Source organism: Rana temporaria, chromosome 9, assembly GCF_905171775.1.
Source record: "Rana temporaria chromosome 9, aRanTem1.1, whole genome shotgun sequence".
NCBI lineage: Eukaryota > Metazoa > Chordata > Amphibia > Anura > Ranidae > Rana > Rana temporaria.
Window position 1 is genome coordinate 36,055,474 of NC_053497.1, and position 12,001 is coordinate 36,067,474.

General features: G+C 44.9%; 1 protein-coding gene across 1 annotated transcript in view; it reads left to right on the top strand.

The window, feature by feature from the left end:
* Window positions 1-1,732: 1,732 nt before the first annotated feature.
* PRX (periaxin) overlaps window positions 1,733-12,001 on the top strand; it is a 67,469-nt gene continuing 57,200 nt past the window's right edge. The window contains exon 1 of the mRNA XM_040323165.1: window positions 1,733-1,832. The gene's annotated coding sequence lies outside the window, so the exon portion shown is untranslated. The remainder of the gene's footprint in view (window positions 1,833-12,001) is intronic.

Below are 12,001 nucleotides of genomic sequence, written 5' to 3' on the forward strand. Positions count from 1 at the left end.
ACTAAGAGACAACATGACTGCCCAGTTCTCTGTCTTTAGGGTTCTGTTTTAAGTCATCAAGGCCAGTCAACACCTTCTGTCTGATGGACCAAATATCTAATGCCTAGTACACACAACCGGGATTCACGACGGGAAAAGGTCCGTCAGAAATCCAGAGGGGAAAACCGAGAACCTGCTTTAGGCTTTTCCCCCGTACCGACGATTGGTTTTCCCATCTGGAAAACTCTGATGAGAGCTTTTCCTCGGAAATCCTGACCGTGTTTATGCTCCATCTGAGTTTTTCCCCACAGGAAAACTGCCAAAAATGGCTGGTTTCTGCTACACACGGCCGGATTTTCTGACAGGAAAAAGTTAGTCGAAAATCCCAGCGAGAAAAAAGAGAGCTGTTTTTTTTTTTTTTTTTGTCCGGCGGGTTTGGCAGTTTTACCGTCGGAAAAACTGCGAGGGAGCATACACACGGCCGGGATTCCCAGCCAAAAGCTCTCCTCGCAGTTTTCCCGTCAGAAATCCTGCACGTGTGTACGGGGCATCAGCCCGGCATTCACATCTACACTTTCTGGGCCATAGACTGCAGTAAAACCTTGACAGATGTTCTTATTCCTTTCCACTTTATCCAAAACGAAAAAGCTTTGGTTGAAGTTCTATTTTAAGAATAGTTTTCTTTCCCCCTAAGAATTTGACATTCTCCACACATTCTTCATAAAAGGAATTTGCATGGCCCTTTTAGATCTATGACTGTGAAGATAAAGACATTTAGGTAGATTCAGTAAGAGTTAGGCCGGCTTATCAGTAGATAAGCCGACCTAACTCAGAATCTACGCCGACTTATGTTTAAGTGTATTCTCAAACAGAGATACGCTTAAACATATCTAAGATACGACGGCTTGCGCCGTCCTATCTTAGGTTGCAGTATTTCGGATGGCCGCTAGGTGGCGCTTTCATTGCGGTCGGCGAAGAATATGTAAATGAGTAGATACGCCGATTCACGAACGTACGTCCGGCCGACGCAGTACTTTTACACCGTTTACGTTAGAGATATGCCGCCTAAAGTTAGAGCTACATGGAATAGTAATGTTAAGTATGGCCGCCGTTCCCGCGTCGAAATTCAAAATTTTTACGTCGTTTGCGTAAGTCGTCCGTGAATCGGAATTTACGTCGTTTACGTCCACGTCAAAATCAATAGGCCCGTGCGGCGTACTTAGCCGCAATGCACACTGGGAAATGTAGGCGCCCGGCGCATGCGCAGTATAAAAAAAACGTCAAAAAACGTAAGGTCAAGCCTTATTAACATAAAACACGCCCCCCTTACACACATTTGAATTCGGCGCCCGTACGCCCGCCCATTTTAGGCTACGCCGCCGTAACATAGCAGGCAAGTACATTGTGAATCATGTACTTGCCTCGCTAACTTACGGCGGCATAGCTTAAATGCCTTAAGCTACGCCGCCACAAAGTTGCGGCAACGTACCTGAATCTAGGCAATTGAGATCATTATTAAGGTTTTTGGTGGAAATGGGTAACTCTGTGGCCAGCCTTGGTGATATAAAAGCTGCAAGGGCAGTCAGCTATGTCTGTTATTGCAATATGACATTCTGCACTAGATAATATACTGTATCACACAGCTGGGAAATGTGATGTCAGCCCTTTGCATCCAATGACAGGTCGCATAGAGTCATTTTGGGAAGTTTTTGTCCTCTCCCCTTCTGCATGGCCTCTCCCTCTGGCATTGAGTGTCACAGTCCTAGTGACAGCTCACACAATCTCCGGACCTTCCAGGAGAGAGCAGGCTGGGGGGGCTCACACCAGCAGGGGCTACTGCAACGGACAGCTTGGTGAGTGTAATCTATGTAGCTTAATGTATATCTATGACTGTGATGTTATGTTTCATTGATTTTATGATCCTATATATTTTTTGTATATGAGCAATTTATTACATTTGTTGGTTTACTTTATAAAAAAAAAAAAAAATGCAGCTGTTGTCGGTAGATAGAATCCTTATTTATTTTCTAGCACAGATTGCAGGATGAAAGGTGAAGTCTCAAGGTTCGCAAAGCAAACACGCTATAATCTCTTTGTGTCAGTTGTCCTAAAAAAAAAATTTTGCAACTTTTATGGGCTGATTTGAAAAAATCGCAGTTGACAAAATGGAAGAAGAGCGGCTGAATGTCTATCCCACCTAAAGGATCAGTCCACCCAAAACTGATGTTTTCGTTTTGGGTAGATCCTGAAGAGTTAACACCTAAACCTACCTAAAAACTAATGCTGGCCATACACTATACAAAAAATCGGCCAAACCCATTTTCGAAAAACGAACGTTCGGACGTGAGCGCAAACGATGGTGGACATAAATTTAAAAAAATTGTTTTTTTTTTTTTTTTTACATCTACCTAGTGCCGACAGTTCGGACGGGAAACACATTAACCTTTTTTAATTTATTGTTTGTTCTGCAGAAAATTTCCAATTTTGTCCTTCGTTTTTTCGGCTCAAAAACGTCCCAACAATTATTGATTTTGTGCCCGGTAACTGTTCGAAAAACGAACGAACGGTCTAAACGACCGAATTTCGCAAAATAAATTTGTATAGTGTATGGCCAGCATAAGTTTACTGGTTGGAGACTCTATGATTGGGATCTCTTGTTGAGTTCTTGTGTCTGAACACCTGCTTTGGCTATTAAAAGGATTTTCCACTCTCCCAGTTGGATTTATTAAACTTTATTTCGGGGAAGGAAATGGTGGAACACACAAATGTGGACAGGAACACCCAGAACTTCCAGATGGACAGGAACAGATAGGGGAGTTATGGCAGGGAGATTGCTCCGTTAGTGTATACAAGACAAATAAGAATGCAGGCACTGACTCAACCCACTAGGGTCCAACTAAAATATCACTTATAGGTGGAATGGCCCTTTAACTACTTGCAGACTGCCCGTCATACATATACTGCTGCAGGACGGGCGCTCTGTGCCAGATCACGTACCTGACACTTCTGGGTCCCGGGCGCCCGCCACTGGCGACCTGCTCTCGCTGTGATCACACACAGCTGGAGCCCAGCAGCGGGTCCCGCGGACTCGATGTCCGCTGGCACCCTCTGATTATACAGTACACAGGCAGAACAGCAATCTGCCTATGTAAACACGGCAGATTGCCATTCTGTCAGTAGGGACAGTATGGATCATGTGTTCTTGCAAAGCAGGGACACGGATCTATGCCTTCACCTAGTCCAGGCCCTTCCCACATAGTGACTAGGCACACAGTTACCGTATTTATCGGGGTATTGTGCGCTCCGGCGTATAGCGCGCACCCCTAAAGTGGACCCGCATTCCTGTAAAAAAAAGATTTTAGTACTTACAGTTTTGGTGTCTTGCGCGGCGGCCTCGTCGGGTCCGGCGTCCGTCTGCGGCTTCAGTGGTGTCCTCCTCATCGGGTCCGGTGTCCTTCTGCGGTGTCCTCCCCGCTCGATCCCCGCTGCCCGCGCTGAGTTTGATATACTGCGCCGGCATATACCGAGCACAGTACACTCGTGTATAGTCGGACAGGCTCGGCTCCTCTCACGGTCACGTCCTGTGCGTCCTGTACGTCCAGGACGTGACTGCGAGAGAAGCCAAGCTTGCCCGACTATACACGAGTGTACTGCGCTCGGTATATGCCGGCGCAGTATTCAAACTCGGCACGGGAAGCGGGTATCAGCGTATATGGCGCACCCACGATTTTGCCCTGAATTTCAGGGCAAAAAAGTGTGCGGTATACGCCGATAAATACGGTATCCCTTAGTAAAGTAAAGGTGCCTATTTTGTAGCACTGATCACTGTATTACTGTCACTGGTCCCCCAAAATGTGTCAAAAGAGTCAAGAGTCAAGAGTTTCCCAACGCGACCATTTCTAGTAAAATAAATAAAAATATCCCATAGTTTGTAGAAGCTCTAACTTTTGCACAAACCAATCAATATATGCTTATTTTAATTTTTATAACCAAAAATATGTAGCAGAATACATATTGGCCTAAATTGATGAAGAAATTAGTTTTATTTTACATATTTTTTTGGGATATGTTTTTATAGCAGAAAGTAAAAAATATTGTTTTTTTTAAATTGTCAGGCTTTTTTTTGTTTATAGTGCACAAAAAAAATGTAAATTGTAAAAAAAAAAAACTGACACCAATCCCTGTCCTGCTGACAAGTCCAGTGCTCTACTGACACTGTCCACTGCCATATATATATATATATATATATATATATATATATATATATATATATATACACATACAGTATACACATGTATGTGTGTTTGAGCATTGGGGCGCACTACTACGGTAATGGGTCACAATTTTGTCATGTAGAGCAAGGGGGTGTTGTAAAAAGGATTTGTTCTGGGTGTCAGATTCTCCAGGTCTAGAACATTCTTTTTTAGTTTGTTAATGCCTGCATGAACATTAGGACCACACTAATATCCTATGAATTGTAGGAATTCACCTATACAGGAGCTGAAAATGATTTCAAGGGTTCGTCCATGGCAAAAAGGTTGAAATTCGCCGTTCTAAATGGATAAAATATTCTATCAGCGCCATAGATGTGCGCACAGGGTGTGCCAGGCGTGCCCAGGCACACCCTAATCACCCTGTGCAGCACAGATTCCCCCTACTGCCCTGGCTACAATCTTTCCTCCCTGCAGCGCTGCCAGTTTCCCTCCTCTCCTATTGGCTGTTGCTGCTGGGATGTTTTAGGAGTGGGGGAAGGGGCCGGTAAATATGTTATTTACCGGCCCCTTCCCTTTCTGAATGAACATCGTGAGTGATCGGTAGTGCATGTTTGGGCTTTGGGGTGCACACCCTAATGCAATAGGCTGCGCACACTTATGATCAGCGCCAACAATTCCTATCAATACAGCATCTTTCTGTAGTACTGGCATGTCTATCAACCTTAACATGATGATGAGAGAGAAGAAGAAGGTTGCTTGGGTAGTGGACTGGGTTCCTGTGTAATGTACATGAAACTCAGGCGAGCAGAATTCCAATTATGTTAATAGTATAACGGGAATGCCAGTTCTTGCATTTCTTTGGTCACAACAGATCCTAGTAAGATGCCTTTAAAGCAGGTCAAATGCATCTGTTTGAACAGCATGCAATCAATTAAAAAAGACTGCATTTAATAATATTGCCTGCACAAGTCGTAATTTTATTATTTTGATAAAGATTTGATAAGTCAACTTAAATTGTTACGTTAGCCTTTCTCACACTTTAAGAATGAAATCATTTTGCAGTCTCAGGGAACTGTCTCCTCCTAAGGCTTCATTTCCATGGAAGTTTTTACAGCCACTTTTTTTAGCCTTTTTTACAGCTTAAAAACGCCTGTCCATGTTTAAAAAAATAAAATAAAAAATTGGAGCTCAAAAACGCCGCGGTAGCGTTTTTGAGCGTTTTTGCGCGTTTTTGAGTGTTTTTTAATGTCTGGCGTTTTTACAGCTCTAAGGCTGGAGCTTCAGAACGCACTGGTCCTGGGTTTTTTTTGCAGCTTGAAAACGGCTCAGCCATCTACAGCTCAAAAACGTCATGGTGGGCATGAGGCCATAGACTAACATGGAGAGCTGTTTTTAAGCTGCAAAAAACGCTCAGAAAAGTGGCTGTAAAAACGTCCAAAAACGTCCATGGAAATTAAGCCTAATAATTACTATATCGACAGCTCACTGTACATTAGTGTGATGGTCAGTGGGAATAGTGCTCCTTACATCGGTGGTCAGTGGGAAGAATGTTCTTTATGTTGATGGTCAGTGGTTCTTACATTTTTGGTCAGTGGAAATAGTGCCCCTTACATCGGAGGTCATTGGGACGATTGTTCCTTACATCAGTGGTCATTGGGAAGAATGTTCCCTACATTAGTGGTCAGTGGTTCTTACATTTTTGGTCAGTGGGAATAGTGCCCCTTACATCAGTGGTCATTGGGAGGGATCCTGTTTACATTGGGGGGTCAGTGGAAAATTGCTCCTTAAATCTCAGGTCAGTGAGAATAGTGCTCCTTACATCTGTGGTCAGTGGGAAGAATGTTCTTTACATCGGTGGTCATTGGGAAGAATGTTCTTTATGTTGATGGTCAGTGGTTCTTACATTTTTGGTCAGTGGAAATAGTGCCCTTTACATCGGTGGTCATTGGGACGATTGTTCTTTACATCGGTGGTCATTAGCAAGAATGTTCCTAATGCCCCGTACACCCAATCGGTTTTCCTGTGGGAAAAAGTCAGACGAGTGCTTTTGGTCAGGAATCCCGACCGTGTGTATGCTCCATTGGACTTTTTCCAACAGGAAAACGGCCAAAAACAGCAGGCAAAAGATAGAGAGCTGGTTCTCTTTTTTCCCATCGGGATTCCCGATGGACTATTTCCCGTCGGAAATCCCGACCGTGTGTACGGGGCATTACATTAGTGGTCAGTGGTTCTTAAATTTTTGGTCAGTGGGAATAGTGCTCCTTACATCAGTGGTCATTGGGAAGGATGCTGTTTACATTGGGGGTCAGTGGAAAATTGCTCCTTACATTTGTGGTCCGTGGGAATAGTGCACCTTACATCTGTGGTCATTGGGACGAATGTTCCTTACATTAGTGGTCAGAGGTTCTTACAATTTTGGTCAGTGGGAAGAATGTTCTTAACATCAGTGGTCATTGGGAAGAATGTTCCTTACCTTGATGGTCAGTGGTCCTTACGTTTTTGGTCAGTGGTAATAGTGCCCCTTACATCGGTAGTCATTGGGAAGAATGTTCCTTACGTTGATGGTCAGTGGTTCTTACATTTTTGGTCAGTAGGAATAGTGCACATTACATCGGTGGTCATTGGGACGAATTATTCATTACATCGGTGATCATTGGGAAGAATGTTCCTTATGTTAGCGGTCAGTGGTTCTTATATTTTTGGTCTGTGTGAATAGTGCCCCTTAGGCCTCGTACACACGACCGTTTTCCTCAATAGAATCCATCAAGAAACTTGGTGGGAGAGCTTTTTTGCAGAGGAAAACGGTTGTGACACGTCTTTCATCAAGGAAACTGTCGAGGAACTCGACGAGGAAAAAAGAGAACAAGTTCTCTTTTTCCTCGTCGGGAGTCTCGATTTCCTCGTCGTGTTCCTCGCCTAGCTAGTTTTCAACGAGAGACGCGAGCGTGTGTATGCTAAGAAACCCGCGCATGCTCAGAATAAAGTATGAGACGGGAGCGCACCTTCGGTAAAAGTAGCGTTTGTAATGGAGATAACACATTTTTCACGCTGTAACAGACTGAAAAGTGCAAATCGTCTCTTACCAAACTTTTACGTAAAGCGGTAGTTCACCCTCCTTCACCTCATTATTCCATTACTTTCGGCATCGTAGCGCGAGCTACGGTATGCCGGTCTTAAATTTTTAATCCCCGTACTCACTGTGCTATTGTTGATTGAAGAATCCGACTCCCGCGGGGAATGGGCGTGCCTATGGAGAGGGAGGATGATTGACGGCCGGCTCTGGCACGTCACGCTCCCCGAAGACAGCCGGAGTAGGTCTCGGCTATTCACAGCGCCTACGCACAGGCTATGCGCAGGCGCCGTGAATAGCCAAGCCTATTTCGGCTATTTCCGGAGAAGCGTGACGTGCCAGGGCCGGCCGTCAATCACCTTCTCTCACCATAGGAACGCCCATTCCCCGGATTCTTCAATCAACGATAGCACAGTGAGTACGGGGATTAAAAATTTAGGACCGGCATACCGTAGCTCGCGCTACGATGCCGAAAGTAATGGAATAATAAAAAAAAACATTTTTTTTTTTTTTAACAGGGTGAACCCCCGCTTTAAAGCGGGGGTTCACCCTAAAAAAAAATTCTAACATTGCATGGAGCCGACCTATGAGACCGACAGTATGCTGTTGTTTTTTTTCTTTCGTACATACCATTTTAGGGCTAATTTCACCCCCGGCTTCCCCACGGGAGTGGGCGTTCCTAATCACAGGCTGTGATTGACGTGCTTCCGACCGTCGCATACTGCGCGTCACGAGTTGCAGAAAGAAGCCGAACGTCGGTGCGCAGGCGCCGTATAGAGCCGCACCGACAAATTTTTTTTAGGGTGAACCCCCGCTTTAACACGCAGTAACATGAGATTAGCAAAAGCAGCCCCAAGGGTTGTGCCATTATATATGTTGTACGTCACCGCGTTTGAGAACGAGGAGATCTTGTCTTGACAGTTGTCTTGACAGTTTGTACGCAAAGCAAGCTTGTCGAGTTTCTCGACAAGCCTAACAAGGAACTCGTCGAGGAAAACGATGTGTCTTTTCCGACGAGTTCCTCGGTCGTGTGTACGAGGCCGTACATTGGTGGTCATTGAGAAGATTGCTGTTTGCATTGGAGGTCAATGGAAAGATTGCTCCTTATATTTGTGGTTAGTGGGAATAGTGCACCTTGCATTGGGAGTCATTGGGAAGAATGTTCTTTACATTGGTGGTGTGGTCAGTCATAAGAATCTCCCCCTTACAAATAGCTAAAAAGATAATTGGAGTCAGCGGTTATTTATCTGAGAGTCTGAAATTGCTCCTAGCAACCTCTGGAGGAACCTAAGGCCTTGTACACACGAGAGGATTTCCGCTGGAAGCGGTCCGCCGGACCGTTTCCAGCGGATAAATCCTCTGGCGGATTTTGATCTGATGGCTGTACACACCATCAGATCAAAATCCCTGCGGATACATCCGCGGTGACGTGGCCGCGCCGTCGCCACGACGATGACGTGGCGACATGCGCGACCCTGGAAGGTAAATACTTCCACGCATGCGTCAAATCATTACGATGCATGCGAGGGATGGGATCGGACGGACTTATCCGGTGAGTCTGTACAGACGACCGGATAAGTCCGGCGGACAGGATTCCAGCGGATAGATTTCTTAGCATGCTAAGAAATTTTTATCCGCTGAAAATCCGTCGGCTGGATTTTTATCCGCCTGAAAATGTCCGCTAGGCCGTACACACGACCGGATCTATCTGCTGGAACTGATCCGCGGATCAATCCCAGCGGATCGATCCGGTCGTGTGTACGGGGCCTTAGTGGTCCAAAAAACCCTGGTTGAGAAAGGCTGTGTTACATCATTTTGGGACTTTTGATCCTACGTCTGTAAATAGTTCTGTAGTTCAGCCACCATTTAACAACAACCACGCATTCCTGTTCCTTCACTGCGTAGTAAGAGTTGTAGTTGGGCAGATGATACACGGCGAGTTTCTCTCACCAACTTGGCTCCATGTGGCATCAGGTATTACGTATCTGTCAGATCTCAGTGTTGTCTGTTGGGTGTTTTCATGTATCCTGATTCAAGGATGTGACAATTGATGGCCAGCTCTGACCCAATATAAACTTTCTAAACTTATCCAAGGCTTCATAACTAATCACGCTCTGGGCTTCGAGAGGAGTTTAGGGCTCGGGTAACATAAATAATATTGTGTGTATGACAGGCTGTCAGGACTGCAAGAGGATCCCAAGCTTACCGTGTCATCTAGCAGGTTAAAGTACCGGTAGATCGGAACCCATTAAGAGAAATGTAATATATTTCAGCTTACTAGCCCTTAGATTTTTTTCTGGAATTGTGGCCTTTTTCTTTTTAATGGTTATTCTGTCCTAGGGTGACAACACCTACTTTACAGTACTGTATGCATAGAGCAGCAGCATTATCGCCATATTAAAGGAAGTGTTAGGACTACAGAACACATCTCTCTGCATCTTCATAACATCAAGTGACGTATTCTGTAGCCCAGAGAGTGAACTGGTAATAATGGGGCAGATTCACAGAAGAGATACGACGGCGTTTCTCTGAAACGCCGTCGTATCTCTCAGAGTATCTATGCGACTGATTCATAGAATCAGTTACGCATAGATAGCCCTTAGATCCGACAGGTGTAATTGTCTTACACCGTCGGATCTTAGGATGCAATACCTCGGCCGCCGCTGGGTGGAGTTCGCGTCGTATTCCAGCGTCGGGTATGCAAATGAGGTTTTATGACGATCCACGACGGTTTTTCGCGTTCGTTACGTCATTGCTAGTCTAGTTTCCAGTCGCAAAGTTAGTCATCGTTTTACCTGCCCAAACTTTACACAGCCCATGTTAAAGTATGGCCGTGGTTCCTGCGTCGAATTGAATTTTTTTTTTTCTTGCGTAAGACGTCCGGGAATACGAAAGTACGCTACGCACGTCGCCGTTCGAAAAAATGACGTCACTTCGCGCAAAGCACGGCGGGAATTTCAAAACGGAGCATGCGCAGTAGGTCCGGCGCGGGAGCGCGCCTAATTTAAATGGCACACGCCCCTTTGAATTACGCGGGCTTACGCCGGAGGCACTTGCGATGAAAACTTGCGGCGGTGTAACGTATATACGATACATTTACGCCGCCGCGATTCTACGTGAATCTGGCCCAGTGTAACTGATGAAAATGCAGCACACAGGCAGAGAGCACCGAAGTTATCAGTTTATAGGATTTCTGGCAGAATCAACAGGCATTTTTTTGCACTTAGTGAACAGTGTCTTGTATTCAGTAAGTCGTTCGCGAATATGGATGGACGTCATTTACATAAGCGTTGAAACCAATGACGTTGTTGCGACGTCACTTGAAACAATGCACGCTGGGAAAATTTCCAGACGGCACATGCGATATTCGATTGCCGAGGGGACGCGCCTGATTTGAATAGTACACTCCCCCTAGCCGCGGAATTTGAATTCCGCCGGAGGAATTACGATCCGCCGCCGCAAGTTTGGAGGTAAGTGTTTTGTGAATTACCCACTTGCCTCTAAAACTTGCGGTGGCGGATCTTATATCAGATAGATTACGCGGATCTAAAGATCCGCTGATCTATCTGAATTTGGCCCAGTGTGTCTAATAAAAAGACACTAAAAATAAACCCCCAATGGTAGCAAAAATATAAATATAAATAAGTTACATGTGCAAAAATTCTGGATAAATTGCTACATTAAATACACCCTGTGTATATCCATATATACATATCATGAAGAGATCAATCCATATGAGATAGCAATGTGTTTGGTCACAGGTACTGTAAAGTGCTTTCTGACATACAGACAGCAGTCCTTAGCAATTGTCAAGCAAATCCGAGCGTTCAGTACGTTCCTCTTCTCCGGGTATACTTCCACACACCGAGGATCTCAAACAAATAAGAACGAAGAAACCATAGCGTAGTATGCCAAACACTGGCTAGAAAAAAACTTTGTATGTAAACAACTCACATTTAATCAAATGTGTTTCCGCGTGCAATACGATCAGATACAATGTTGCACTCCTCAGACTCGTCGGCTCTCGTCACTCGGCTCCTCCCCTACACGTTACGTCACTTGTCACGTGACTTTTTTAAGGTCAAACCTTGAAAAAGTCACGTGACAAGTCCCGCTGGGCAAAGCGGAGCCCGTACACGGACACGTCCATGTGAAAGGGCCCTTAGCTTCCCACCAGTCTCTGGTAGCTGTCACAGAACAAGCACGCGGCAAGTAAAATCAGAGAAAATGTACATCTCCTGATCTGAGTTCTTGTTCTTGGTCAGTGACTCATAGGGGTGTAGACTGGGTACTTTACAAGTGCAGTTGCTTTGTATATGAGGTGAAGCTTCGCTTTGCAAAGAATACCCAATCACATGCAAGGAAAATGAAAAAATGTATTTTTGCTTGCATGTGATTGGATGACAGAAGTCAACAGATCTTCCCCTCGTTTACTAAGATCTGGAGCATCTGCACTTGTAAAGTGCACAGTCTGTTTGCCTTTAGTAAATCCACCCCAGAGCTTAGACACACATGCGTGTGTGTATGTATATATATATATGAACAGTGTCAATGTTTTGTACAATTTTTTCTAGCCTTAGGCCCTGTACACACGATAGAATCCATCCGCAGATAAATCCCAGCAAATGGGTTTCTGCGGATAGATCCTATGGTGTGTACACGCCAGCGGATCTGTTTCCGCGGAGAAATCTCCTCTGGGATGGATTCCAGCAGATCGGATATTTGCTGACATGCACAA